Source organism: Metopolophium dirhodum, chromosome 1 (genome assembly GCF_019925205.1).
Source record: "Metopolophium dirhodum isolate CAU chromosome 1, ASM1992520v1, whole genome shotgun sequence".
Lineage (NCBI taxonomy): Eukaryota > Metazoa > Arthropoda > Insecta > Hemiptera > Aphididae > Metopolophium > Metopolophium dirhodum.
In genome coordinates this window covers 110,275,255-110,291,980 of record NC_083560.1, presented here as the reverse complement: position 1 = coordinate 110,291,980, position 16,726 = coordinate 110,275,255, and positions in this window count along the sequence as shown.

Here is a 16,726-nt window from a genome sequence, read left to right as displayed (position 1 = left end):
CGTTTAAGCCGCCTATATTATAACACTATAAATTATAATATATCATCAGGGCGACATGAAACTGCTGCTCGAATCGGAGTTATCGGTCAAATCGGCGTTTTTTACTTTGTAGTTGGTTTGGACAATCTATAATAATTTAATATAATGGATCTAATGAAGAACACACCGCGGCATGTTTTCGATCATAATATTATATATATATTATACACGTGTACACGCTCATATATTTATATTATACATGTAGGTAGATTATAGTTTTATAGTTTCGAAAACGCGGTCAATCGCGCGTATATCGAAATCTGAAAAACAATGTGTAACGAATTATATAGGTGTATTATTATGGTTCTTTGATCTCCGCAAGTAGAAACCTCCTAGAATCTAGATATTTAATTGAAATCGACGGATTTATATTATATATTAAGCGAGAAAAAAATTTAAATCAGTCTAATAGTTTTATTAGATACTTAAAAATATAGATGCAATATACGGGAACACTCTATGCAGTTAATTTTGATTTTGGTACACCGTCTATCTATTGAAACCTATTGTATAAATACCTATTAGTAATTTTTTTTTTAAATTTTATCGTACAGTTTAGTTTTGTTTAAGAATTTAAGTGTTTGTGTGATGGTGTCTGTGTATGGTCCGAGTGCTGAGTCTAAGGTGTTGGGTATGTTGAATTTACGGCATTCGGCGATTCAAAGTGATTGACTAAGAATTCAGTTCCACAAGGAATGCACCGTGTTTTTCTCCTTTTCTATGAGGTATCCATGTGTGTAGATTAGAGATAACATATTTACTATACTGTACGGAGGTCAACTATATCAGTAATCCTTGCAGGATACATAATATAAATGGGCTAAAAGTAAAATATTTTTGAGTTCGTCGAGCACCAATGAGCCGCTATCACATTAATTATTTTTCCCGTCATATTTCAAAATATATATGTATAATATATTTCAATTTTAAATTCAAATTTTAAAAAAAGGAAAATTCTGTGTCATATATAAAAAACTGCTGCAGTAGTACAGATGTGCTTAGTTTAGACTTTAGAGCATATTATAAAATACGATAATGTGGGATCATTTTACCAATAATTATTTATTATTTACTCATTTGACATTGCATGTGATTGCTGAATATTACTACAACAGGTATTGTTCTCAAAAAAACATAATTATCTGTTTTAAATAATCCGATCATTTTATACATCATCAGCCTAAATATCGAAAAATGGTTAATAATAATTAAGATCTTAATTAATAAATTATATACTGTCACATTTTTTTTTTAAATTTCTAAACATTTATTTGCCCATTTTTTTAAATTTTAATTGTATCATAATAATAACAGATAAATTATATGCTAAATTATAAGCACGTTTAATATAAAATAATATATAGATAGTGGTTATCCGCAGAAGAAAAAAAAATTGTTTTAAAATAAAAAAAAAACGTGTTTTATAATATAAGCTTTTATTGAATTAAGTGATTTGTATCAGGATGCATAATATTATCCATAGACATGCTAATGCAACCGTCTACGTTTGTGTGTATATATCCCAGTTATCCCTACATGTATATATAATAATGCTAATTTCGAATCCATATATCCATCTACTGTACTTTTATGTAAATTCGTTTTCTTTTTTGAATAATATGGCTCTAAATGCATTATTTCAAAATACATCACTGCTGCACACGCCCTCAATCTTATTTTGATCGTGAAAAATTCGTACGGAAAACATTCTCAGAATATCTGCATAGGTAGCTATAATATTAAATTGATGTTTATTTATAATACACATTTTCAAGTAAACGTGCACACTTTAATATATACTATTGTAATGTCACTTGACTACTTGAGTATTTTTCAGGGTTGAAACGTATAATACGGTATAGTATAAAACACGTATTATACGTACGTAAAAACGTATAAATTGTATAGTATAATACACATGATTATAAACGTTTTATACCGTATAAAAATAAAATCCTTAATAAACAAGTAATAAATAATTAATATTTAATATACATTTGTAATTTAAAGTTTAAACTTTAAATTCAAACTAACAATAAAATAAGGAAATATAAATTATAAATAGACAATTGTGGTACTATTAAATATTAATCTATTTAATCTATTATTATTTATTAACGATTATCATTATCTTATCGAGAACGTATTTACGTAATATTTAATATTTATAATACAATTAATAAATAAATTAACTAATATTAAATTCCTTGTACCTACCTGTGATATTTATAACACTTAATATTTATTATTTGTGTACCATTAATTGTTTAAATTTATCACAAGACATTAAGTAATTGGTATAGTTCATTAGTGTGTGCCTTGTTCTCATCGCGTTCGTACGAAATACACAGACACAATATTTCAAAATTTAATTTGTTACGAACAATTTTAATTTTTAACTTAACAAACAAAAATGACTGGTCGTCCAACACACAGTGGTTGGGATGTGAATTATATGCGGCACATGGACCAAGCCAAAGGTAAAAAACGTGAATTAGTGTACCTAGTAATTACTTAATTTGTATTAAAATAAATATTAAATACGTACGTAATTCTTAGTTAAACAATTAGCAAAATGCTTGCTTTGTTCAAAAATATTGTCTAATACTAGTAAATCTCGCTTATTGATGCATCGCAATACTTGCAATACTTCGAAGTTATATAAAACGCAGTAACAACAGAAATTAATAAATCTACCCCCACTCAAAATAACCATAATGCAGAACCACCAGTGTTAGAAGTAATGGGAAGAGCATCTTCACCTATCTCACCAATAGCGTCAAGTTCAACATCTGAAACTTAAAATCAAGGTAAACGTAAACATGTAAATATATTTGAATCGGATACAGATCCAGATGATCCATTTTATAATTCAAATTCATCTATAACTATGCCAAATTTAAGTTTAAATACATCCATTGTATGCTCACCACTTCCATTAGAAACTGACGATTCTATTGTTCTTGCAAGTTCTTCAAGTGAAAAACAATTACAAATGTCTGATTATAATGATAGTTTTACTTCAACAAATTCTGATACATTCGTCACGGTAAAAAATAAAAATAAGGAACAGGGTACTATTCAACGTTACCATGATAAAATTACAAATGCTGAAATTGATTTAGTTAACTTTAAATTGGAAAAAATGTTTTTTGGATGCAATATTCAATTTTCTGTAGTCAAATCTGTACATTTTAAAGAGTTTTGCCAATCATTAAGACCCGCATATAAGCCACCATCTAGAACTACTCTATCAACAAGCGTTTTAAATAAAGTACGCGATAGTTTTTGTGCTGCTATAAAGTTTCATTCAAATTCAGCTTTACTAATAGATGGTTAGAAAAATGAGGCAGCTAATACAAAAAATGTTGCTTGTTTACTGCTCAGTTCTAATGGTGAAGCACTTTTCTTAGAATCATTTGATTTGACAGGTACTAAAGAAACTGCATTAGAACTTTGTAATATAGTGGACAGATGTATATCTTTAGCCTTAGAGAAACACAACACCAATATTTATGCAGTAATTAGTGGTAATGCGGCAAATATGATAAAAATGGGCAAACTTACTACAATTTCGCATTTGACCTGCAATAGTCATACTGCCAATTTGCTTGCGAAGGATCTTGTATCAAAACCATTAATAGATAAAGCAAAAGTTTTATTAATAGCATTTCATGGACCAGATGCTGAAAAAGAGTTATTAAATAAAGGAGGTCGACGTATTAAAATGCCCTGCGATACTAGATGGTGTACATAAAAGGATTCATTTAAAAATGTATTAAATAATGTTACACCAATGAAGAAAGTACTAGCAACAAGCACTATTATTTTTAACGAAATAGTTCATAAATATTTATTTCACACAATTTTTTTAAAACAAATAGTTGATTCAATTGAGTTATTTAACCCTATGTGTGAACTTATTAATGGCAGTCAAAAATCCACTTCATCAATCGCCGATGCAGCTGAAGCATGGTTGGATTTACCGAATAAAATTCTACGAGACAATGAAGGATTTGAATCAAAAATAAAAAACGACAAAATTATGCAAGAATAAATATTTATTAACAGCAAATTTTCTTCATCCAAAATATCAAGGAAAAATAATGACACCTGAACATAAAGATATTATTGAAGATTTTATTTTAAATTTTGCTGAAATTGGTCCTGAAGGCTTAAACAGTTTTATCGAGTATAAAGAAAAAACTGGACTTTTTAAAATATTATTTGAAAAGCAAACATTATCAACAACTGCATTTTGGTCTTTTGCAAAAAATAAGCATCCAGAATTACAAGGGTTGGCGTATAAGTTACTGAATTTACCAGCGTCAACTGCCCAGTTAGAAAGAGTGTTTTCTAACTGGTCATACATCCACAATTCTCTCCGGAACCGTTTGAATTCAGAACGTTCCAGAAAACTATTGAGTACTTACTACTCACTTAAATTTAACGAAAAAAATCAAAGTTCATCAAATGAATTTAATAGTTCATAATATTAATATTTCAGTTTAAGTTTTAAGTCATTGTACACAGTTAGTTTTGTTTTTACTTAATATGTTTTATTTAATAAAGAATAGAAATATCAAAGTAAATAAAAAAAACTTTTATTTTATATGTATACAAAATACAAAATACAAATATTCTATATTGGCAACATTTAAATTTCAAAGTTTACTTTGTATTTTACTATTTTGTAATATGAATGTAATAATATATTATAATATTTATTAATTATTTTATAATTTGTATTTTTATATTACCATTTTTACCTACCTAATATATTTTATATTTTTATTTTTTACAAATTATAAAAATTAAAAACCTAACTTAATATCTAAAATAGGCAGAGTAAGGTTACTTTTAATTGTTTAAGAGTTAATTTCAAAAACAAAACATATACGTTTTAGTCAGTTCATACGTTTTATACGTAGAGTATTATACGTGTAACGTATAAAACGTTTTATACGCGTATATTACCAACCCGGGTATTTTTATTATGCAGCAATAATGCTTTCACAGCTGCTATTATATTATTATATACTAAAACATTATTATAGAGCAATAACATAATAATATTACAACAATAATATAATAGCTATACATAATCACGATCGCCATCATGACTACCTAAAAATAGGTATAGGAACGCATTCGTATTTCGTACAAGTTTAGTATTTTGTTACATGGTCCGCAGATCTTTGTAAACTATACCCACATTATTTTGCGAAATTCATTAAATAAATAATAATAATACTACCGCACGCATAAAGTATATGCCTTTAACCTTCAAAAGTCAAAACATAATAATAATAAAAACCAATCATATCGTCGGTATATTCTGCAAACACGTCTAAGGAATATGTTCCTGCTGCACGTCAAATTTTTACCTATTCACTTATTATCTTAAATTTTTCTTCAACATTTTTAGTTATCTATTCATATATACGATATAATATTATATAGGTATGCTACGCAGCAATCAGGTTCAAATATAACATTTATTGGTTGCAAATTGTTGTCCGTTCTCAATTTATACTAGACCAAGCCTAAAATTTATTCTATACAATGATGAGCTTAAAACCGAACATTTTAAATACATATTTCTTAATTTTTTAATATTTGTATGCATACCTATAACTTTAACTTTTCCTAAAAAATTCTGAAATTCTAAAAATCATTTGTTGTTTTTTAACTATGTAGGTTCTTTTTCTCATTTATAATTTATGGTTAACATAGACATTTTATTTTTTTAAAGATATTTTGTGCAAAGTATTGATATGTGCAACTAATCCTAGAGTTTTTTTGCCCTAAAAATTGTTTGTCATATTTGTCAGACAAAATTCGTAAAGTAAAATCGCCCAGTGCCAATGTAGTTTTATCCACAAAATACACTCTACGGGAATAATGGTTCTATCCTGTAAGGCCATCGGAGTCAGCCATTGCCCATCGACTATATAGTGTCGTAAACCTCAAGTTTTGTGATCCTACATGGCAGTATCTATTGTGTCTTACTAATAATAAGTGCCGCTGTTATCCTTATCTCATTACGTGTACGTTGTACGTACATATGTTTTCGGGAGAAAAGCACTCATTATACTGCAGTTGTAGGTACTCATTCTTCTAAAACGTATGATAAGGTGTGATATCCATTCTTTATTATCAACAGTTTTCGCATCCAATACTAATATTAAAATATATCAGCAAGCTGATAATACACACATGACGCATGTATTATAATAATATTCTATAATGTAATAAATAATTACGCATTGCACGTACAATATATAGCCAACACACAATAATAGCATATGTACATATGTTATATACCTACCTGTACACCTGCTGCAATACGCCTCTTAATCGATAGTTGTACATCGTTCCGGAAATCGATTGAATACAAATAAATACGTTTTTTTATCATCGTATATTATAATTAAAAAGTACCTATATACGATCGAATGACTTCGGTAAATACTATAAATACTAATTGTACCTGTAGACTATTATGTGTCCTATATATTTATTATATTATTATACAATATGCCGTATTAAATGTTAATAATAAAAACCGTGTGTACCTTCAACTGAAAAAGATACTTGTATAGAATATTAGAATCATTCAATATATTTTGTAGACAGGTTAAGTTCGATTTGATTAGTAAATATTTGGGATCGAGGGAAGTAATACGAAAGAAATCCCGTCCTGCGGACTGTGACCAATAATTAATCGAAAAAAGTAAGTGCCAATACTTGGAAAAATTTTTAGAAATGTGTAGTATTTATTATCTATATGGTTGAATAAAAATGGTGGATTCAAAGTTCAAGCTTGATAATCATACAACGAACTAAATGTTTAAATAACCATGTTATCTTTTTAGCACTGAGCGTTTACTTGCATCATGAAAGTTATATATTATTATTATAGTAATATACTATTCAATTCCCATCTATATTTGTAAACAAAACTACAAGTGTACACGTTCTTAAGCATTTAAAGATGAATCTATTATTATCGTCCTTAAGGAAAAATTATAATTGGAAACTGAGTACCTATATAATATATACAATATACATAGTATAAATGTTCTGCGTACCTATGTTATTCGTTACTTACAGATAAAAGTATTGATGTTAATTTAATTTATTCGTTAATCAAATTAAATTGAAATGAAATTACTTTACTCTTCAATAGGAGAAGTAAGTTAGTTACTTTCACTTAACAAGAAAAACATTAGTTGCACGATGCGTGGTTTTCTAACTTCTTACCAATCGTCAATTGACAATCAACGTAAGTTGAAATAATGTGTATTGAGGTATATTTAAAGCATGCGATATAAAAAAAAAACATACATTTTGAGAAAAGTTAATTTAATAAACATCATAAAGTAGGTGTTGTTGTGCCACTAAACATGTTGTTAAAAACATTAAAAACTAAATTACTGTGACAAGTTATCATTTAAAGTGGTTTAGTACTTACTTATACTAGTAGCTATAAGACCACTAAGTATGCTCATTATAGATATTTACAGTATTTTTTTCCTATTAATTAAAAATATTTATTTATTTAATTCTCGATAGTCAAAACAATAACGCATTATAATAATTAAATTAGAAATTACATTACCCATACTTATCAAAAATAAATTCTTTGTGACATTTTCGTTATTCGGTAAAATTCCAAAAAAAAAAAAAAAACAAAATACTTACGTAAAATATTGCACAGCACATTACGCAATATACGTATGTAATATTATGATGCATCGTGTTTTCACCACCACCGTTGTCTGAGAATGTTTTTTTATTTTTCTAAATGGCGAATTCTCGTGTATATATATATATATATAGTTACCGAGTTACGCGAGATATGTGGACTACAAAATATTATATATAACAATATAATATCCGTCGCAGTGGCTGCAACGGCGTATACATAATAATAATAATAATAATAATAATATGATCGTTGGTGTATATATTATATACATTATGCAGCATACACTGGCATATATACGGAGAAGACGACGTGATATGGAGTGAAACAACCCCGACGAAGGGAACGCGGGTGGGCGGCTAGCGAGAGAGACGTGTGTGTGTGTGTCTGGTGCGGAGGGGGTAGGGGGTCGTGGGAGATTGCGATAAGACGATACTGAAAGGACCCGGAGAGCCGATGTAGGACGAGAGACTCGTAAAAACGAATAGGGTTATTGCTCCCAGTCGGGCAATATGCAGGACACCACAGCGGCCGAAGGAGATCGGCGGCGATGCGTTTCGCGAACGCCATTGGATCGAGTGCACGCCGAGGGGTGGAGAGGTATAGGGGAGGCAGGGTGTACGGGGTGGAGAATAAGGAGTGGGTGAGAGAGAGAGGGAGAGAGAGACTAAGATAAAAGTTATACGCTCTACGCTGATGTGTCGAGGAACATAACCGTTTGGTACGGTCGTACGGACGGCGCAGCATCCACCGCCATACAGCCGTTATCTCTACGTCCGCCGATGCATGTATAGGGTATTTAGATAAAACGGGCGCGCTCGCTGGCAGACACTCTTTCGCGGTCGTGTCGACCGGCTCCGTATACCAGAAACCGTGTGAATATAATTTATATATATGTGTGTGTTTGTACATATAATATCGTTGTATAAGAAAAACGATTCTGAGCTAGCGGAGACGGTTTGTCAGTCTGGATATTTTTTATATTGTTATTATTCATTATAACCTGTAAGTTGAATTAATATTAAAATATTATTATTTTTTATTCGTTTCTATAGTGATATACAAAGCATTAGAAATTAAAATCCCATTTTTAGTGGTTTTTCGTAATCTGTCGGTGGTTTTTCTTGTGGTATTAAACAACTATTGAGAAAATCGAAAAATGGCCTCCCTAAAGTACCATCTTGATCCAATTTTCTAAAATATAAGTATATGTTGAAATCAAAACACACCTTCTGGTATAAATTTTGTATACAAGGTAAAAAAAAAAATAAACACCATTGTAAAACCACTAGCTTCCTCGCTCCGCTCAGAATCTAAAATACATGTCATATGCAATGAACTATTACAAAAACTATATTTTAATAGTATTATAACTTGTTTGAGCGGACGACCATACCACGTAGTTTCTTTGCAATTACAAAAATATCAGAACTCTAGCCCCTTCCCCTAACTTAATGGCCTAGTTACGCCTACGCTGTTTATTTGTGTATAGAGAATTAGAGAATAAGTGGAAATATTATTATTCGAAAACTTGAAGTTTTTATAATTAATTACAAATTTAAAGGTGGTATTTAGTGTCACTGTTCTTTGTTCTTAATGTTTGTCAAAATCTTTGTTGAGGTGTACTTCATAATAAGAGAATTTTAAAATATAGGCTTGTAAATCTGAAATCACTTACACAGTATAATAATTATTGGCATTTCACAGTCCTCGAAACTGGCCATGTTTAGATTTCAATATTTTATACGGATATATAATATTGTATACCTTGGAACGGCGGAGTGCACAAATAATAAATATGTTATTTATATATTATAGGTACCACAGCTCAGTTTCGCGTTAGATATTGTTGATTTCTAAATATCATAATATAGTTTTTTATAGGTCGTATATCCGATATCCAATAGCGGTCGACTTGGATTGGATTTAAAAATTAGGTTTAATAATATCACTCACTTGAGGTGGGCGGCTGCAGACGATGGGCGGTGCAGACTCTTGCGGCCAAACGCGTACAAATACGTCTTATGTCTCATACTATAACCTATAGGCTATAATAATCCGTACATATAATATATCCGCACGACAACGGTGAATGTTGATGACTGAAATTATATAAATCGGTCAAATCGCGATGGCCGCCGTGCTGTCGGCGAAAACGGATGTAATAATAATATAGTATTACGATCACGTTTTCCATTGTTCTACGCGCATATTGCGCATATAAATATATTTTATCAACATTTCACCGAAATGTCGATGACCAACTATAAGTTATAACTATATTATGTCTATATAGTTGCCCGTAAAGGGGGACACCGCGGCGGCAAGTCTATTCGCGTGGTTCGGGTTAATATAACACGCGTATAATGACTATTACAGGTATAAGTGTCGTGTAACTTCGTGTTATAGACATAATATTGAATGCATGGTACTTCACCGAGCATGCTCACCCACCCTATACGCATCTAAATCGAATTTCGAACAAGTAGTTTCTGAATGATTAAGCCTTTATGTACTAATAAGGACAATAATATAAATAAAAATAATAAATTAATAGTTTCCCGATTTATATATTTAAAATTGTTGTTAAAATCATCTTTTTCACAATCATTATTTAGAATAAAAATAATATCTTGTTTTTAATTTAAAAAGAGAAGTTTTGATATCCCTTCAGGATTCTTCATAAATTGCTTAACATTTCTTTTGAAAATAAGGACTTTAAAAAAATCGGAATTTGAAATAGGTACATTAGTTTATTAAGAAAAAAGGGTAGGTACAACGCGTGCTCGGTGGATCATCATGCATAATATGTATATAGGACACACGTGCTGTGCGATACACGACTATATATTATAATATTATTGAAGTCCCTATATGTATACCAACTACGTCTGTAGTAGGTATAACCGGGTAACCTGCATGGTCGATGCAGCAGCCGCGGACGAAAAGATAATTTATATAATATTATCGTAATAATATAATTATATAGGTGCACATGCGCGTGATAGACGTACAATAAAATATCGCCAACGACGAAATATTATTATGATTATAGTAGGTACCTACCTATACATAACCGCCTACGTTATATTCTCTCGTGGAATTCTGATTTCTGTCCGCCCGGTGACTTGTGTGCGTGAGTGACTACGACGGCGTGGACGGGTTTATATATTAATATTAATATATATTATGTTGTAATGATATATATTTTACGTCTCCGCCTCGTCGAAAATCGAAAAAAAAAAGTGAATCGGAAACTAACCGATTTTCATCGGAAAAATCCGTGTGTATGACGTATGCGCATAGTATTGTGTGTATAATCATTCCGTAGGATCGCGTTGCATTGTTCTATTGTGTTGGTTCTGGGGCTATATACGGGGTAGGGGGGTGGAGGGGGGAGTTTCGTCGGAAAAATCTCGCCATAAAATATAGTATATAGTACTGTACTAGCTAACACTATATCTAATGTAACACCGATTATGTATATAGGTTTATATTATATCGTGTACGACTCGCATCCGCAGTCATTATTGCCATTTACCATTTATTATTATGATTTCGAATTTACGATTATTACACGCGTATTACGACGACGTGTGTCCGGCCGGCCGCCGCCACACACTGCAGCGGCAGCGATTATTATCTCCGGAGCGCAGTCCGCCCCTGATATTATAATATTATGGTATTATTTCACTTTATACGCGATGCGAAATCCGTCCGATCCGCATTATTATTATTATTATTATCATCATCATCATCTCGACACTATAAGGTGTACCCGACCGCCGCCGCCATCGCCAGCGAGAGCGCATCGTCACGGCACGCACACAGTATACCATATTATTATATTATTTTGTACGTAATATCATATCGAATAATCCATCCGTTCCACAGCAAATCGATCCGCCACCGACGCCGCCAATCGGAGGCGGCGAATAGCACTCGCGTTCCGTGTACGGTATAATAAAAATATTAAGGACGATAAGGATCGACGCACTCCGTGCGAATAAAACCCATCGAATGCGATTCCGCGGTGACGGCGTGGCGCCGAGACTGCCGAGGATTACGAGTACGCGTGGATAAGGAAACAAAATTGTAGCAAACTCGCAAGTCTTACTGCAGTGAAACCTCTTGATGCCGGACACTCTCGGTTGCTGGAATTGTGTCCGCCATGTAGATGGTTTCGAGACTTAGCTCCCGAAAAAAAACGTTTGCTATTTGAAGGTGTCCGTAGGTGAGGTTTAATTTTACTAGCATAATGTGTTAATCATTACAATATTATACACATGCAAAATCAGAGTTTTTTGCTATAAAGTTGTTTATATGTATTTTTGTCTTAAGCATAGAGAGGGTTCCAACTTCCAAGTATAAAAAAGTCTTCATTTTTAAAACTTGTTAATTTTATTGTTTTACTAGAAATTATTATTTTGATTTTGATTTTCTGTAAAAAATTATAGTACCATGATCGTGGGAGTTTTTAGGAATCTACAGATATATAGATACACATTGCACCTACATGGACGAGAGCAATAATTGGCAATATGTTAAAATGTGTAAAAATGAAAACTGAGCAATAGGTAGTCTGTCGTTCGTGGTTATAATTTATTAGTTATTGTCTATATGACTATATAGTATATATATATATATTTAGGTGTTAATAACGCCTGGTGTTTATAATTTTATAATCCAAATGTATTCCACTAATTTGATCCAAATAAGTTGTAACTTATAACTTCTGTTTTAATCACTCGATATTTATTATGATTGGTCCAAACGTACTTTCCCTACCAGACACTCTCCAACAAATATGGAATAACTGTATTTGAATATTTGCTTAATATACCTAGTAATATGATAAGTATAGTAGTAGCATTATAGTATTTATTTATTTTTTGATCTTTAAGATGGTCACACACGGAACGGTAACTATGGCCATTAGGTGTTTGTAGGGGGAGGTACGGTTGGATTGGAACACGTGTGCGTATTTGTGGCAAGGATTTGTCACTAAAAGCTCGGGAACTAATGAAAACATCCGGTACTTGCACTCAGAACACGTCTCGTGACTGAATGCAACCACCGTGCCAGTGTGCCACACCAAGTCACTATTTATCTTTTTAATATTGAAGGAAACTTATGTTCAGGGTATGCAGCTGCGCATGCCAATGTTTGCTGTTATAAGATACACATTTAGCAAAATAATTTTTTTGCTGAAATACTGACAAAATTCACTTAATGAACCAAAAAATATTAGAATTTACTTAACGGATTTCATAAGCAGAGTATTTGTGTAAAATCTAAAATCTCTTATTGATTAAGCAAATTCAGTCATTACACCCAAAAAAAAAAATCCTGCTTATAACCACCTCAGTAGTAACGAACATAGAGATAAATTTAAAACAATTTAAAATTATTGAATATTAATCAAAGTTGATTTCAGAACCAAGTAGAAGATCTCTATAAACCAGAAGTTTAAGACCTTTGTCTCACATTTTGTCGAATTCAGAAAAAGTTGTCTTTGCTAAGCACTTGGTAAGGTTATTGATTTTTCTCAGTATTCCTAATATTCAAATTATAACACCTATAACATTTTTATTAAAAATAATTTAATTCATTGAATCATACATAATTTATCCATTGGTACATAAATATTAAATAGTCAATAATTTTCCAACATATCAAACTGTATAGGAAAGTATAGATAGTGTAGTGTATGTTAAATTGTTAACTATATCTATGTTAATATTTGAACAGTCGAGATATTGTGTGATCCTCAATGTAAGTATACATTTTTTAATTATGACATCCATTTCAAAAGCTATTTTTATTGAACAGATAAAATAAAATTAATAAATATTGATTGATAATATTTTCGTAATTTATAATATACTTATCCAGTTATATTTACATTTCGTAATTTGTGGTATAAGACTTTCTATTTGATTTTGTTTTCACAATTATAAAAATTTGGAAAAATCCAAATAACTTTCACTAGTTAATGTTTCATGTATGTTGTGACACATCAAACAGTAAACTAATATTGTAGTAATTGGATCATATTTTATGGAACTACATACAAGGTAAAATAAAATTTAAATGGTATGCGATATTATTAATAAATAATAAATATATAATAGTATAGTTATTTATACTTACATGTTATGCCTAAACTTTTTTTTGACAGCCATTAGTGTGCAATTAAACTTGTTAGTGTACTGTGGTAAAAGTATAACTAATAGTATTTATTAATAAATCAACATTCTGCATAATTATCATAAAATACTGTTGAAAATATTTCTACAATTTTAGGTCAGTGTTGGTAAATTATTATAATTCATTTAGTTTTATAAATTAAATTCATTAACTGTACAAGAAAAGTTTCGGGGGAAGGCCTCAAACCTCCCCCCAAATATGGCCTTGAATGTACCCATTACTATACTATACATTTAAATTATTATTTGTTGTATCTTACATACGTACCTATAATATTTTATGATAAAACAAGTTTAGAAAATTTATTTTTTTTAGATTTGAAAACTATTATAACAGCTGTTCTGAAAAATATGTTGTCTGTGACACTTAAATTTTTTGTCTTTTGATCATCGATAAACAGACTCCTCGACTTTTCATTTACTTTTACACGCATGGGACATAGTTTAATAGAATATAATATATTATTATAGATACCTACTGCAGCCGTTCTAAAGATCGCCTCCGCGGCCAACTGCATTATTAAATTATACAGTATATGAACCACAGCTGTCGGCGATATTATTCCTCAAACAATGGCTTTGCAAAAGTTTAAAATGAACAGTAAATTAACACGATAAAAATAATGGCAAAGCGCAGACTTAATAATATGCTGCAGCCGCCAATGAGCTGCAGTCTTCCGGGTCGACGCCACGCTGTTTATATATACAGGGTGATTCATCAAACATGTTCATTTTTCATCCCCATTTTATTCATTATTAATGCATAATTAATCCATTTTTTATTCAAAATTCTAATATTTTTGAATTTTTATTTAAGAACCATTATATTTTCAAATATTCAGATTCTTATATCGCATAAGGAGTATCCTGCAGCTGTGGTGATACAAACTTATTTGTTTCTAATAAGAAACTTCACCGTTTTTCACTCTAAAATGCTATGCAGTAGATTTTTTCGAAAACATTGATGCACCTGAATCAAAATTTGAACGAGAAGTTCCTGAGTCTTAAACTTTATGTAGCTATATAATACCAACATATTATGTATAATAGACAATGGTTAATGGATAATATAGTCCTTAATAATGGACAATGGTTTTATATCAAATATAAAAAAGATGTGATAGATATTTATAATCTATTATTTATTATTATCAGTCAGTTTTCACAATTTATTATAAATATTATAATAGTCCAAATATTATTATTAACAACTACAGTTTTCAAATCATCAGAGCCCTCGTATTTTTAAATTTTATACCTTTTAAGTTGTATTATACATTACGTAAAATAATACAGAAACCACTAGCTGGTTCGAATTTTGATATAATATAGTATATACAACTTTATTCATTTTTAAATTACAATAAAAACATATAATCTATTGTTGTCAAAAACTGGTTTTAGGAAAAAGTTTAATTTTCCTTCTTTTTTCCGAATATTTAAAAAATAGTAACTAGTTTTAGATTCTGAGCGAAGCGATGAATGTATTGATTTTACAATGATGTGTGTTTTTTTTTTTATTTTTTTTTTTTTTGTGTCTGTCATCACCTTTTAGGACAGTAGAAGTGCTTGGATTTTCTTCAAAAGTAACTTTTCTGATAGGAAAGTGAATCTAGTTGGAACTTTTGAGGGTCAAAAGTAAAAATTTCCCAGTAGTTTTCAAAAGCGACGCGAAAAACAAAAGAAAAATTAAGGAAAAACGGGAATTTTTACGCAAAATACGTTTTTGGTTTTGGTGTAACTCTAAAACAAATGACCGTAGGGACATGAAATTTTAACTGAATGTTTATATTAGCATTTTATATACACCATACAATTTTGAAAATATTTTGACTCTTTTTGAGCTGTTTACGGACATTGTCAGTTTTCAATTTTTTTAGTTTTTTTTTTCTATAAATATCAATAAAAATTTTTTTGTTGAGTAAAAAAGCGTGAAAATTAAATATAAGGCTCCTGATATATCGTTCTAATAGCAGTTGAAAAATATTAAAAATACATAGGCACAATATTTTTTTATAAGCATTTAAAGTTCAAATGTTGACAACATTTATCAAATTTATAATTTATTAATTATTTTGTAGTTAAAAATGTATAAAATGTTTATCTTTTATGGCTCAGGATTGAACATTTAAAACAAGGCTCCACGTAAATAGGTTATATATAAATTACTTTATTCACAATAATATCTTCAAATATATTAGTAATACCATAGGCTGACTGACCGTTTTCGCTCAGAATCGTTTTTCTTATACAATGATATTATATCATTAAATTCAAATTTAACACCATCCATTACAGTGACCCACTTGTAACCTTCTGTACAGCAGAGCGACATCCTCTTATCCACCTTTTTTTTATTTTACGGCCACCGTGTATCTTTTATATTTTTTACTGATTTTATAACAACTTATGAGGAACCCTGTATTAAATGTTCATGTTTGACATCGCGAAGAATGTTTTTATAAAAAAAGCTAAAAAAAAAAATCGAATTTTTAAATTGCATTTAAATAGCTCAAATAGGGTGAAAATATTATGAAAATTGTACGGTGAATTCTATTTTAAATAGAAATTTTAAATAAATATTTTGTGAAAATTGAAACCATCTATGGGACGGTCTCTGTGAAAAAGGCTCAAGTCAATTTTTAAAAATTAAATATCATACTTTTGTTTTGAAAATAATTTTATGCCGGATTTACTGGTGGCACTGAAATTTGGCTATCTCGATAGATAATATTAGTGAGAGTAAGATAGCACCAAATATCAGTGC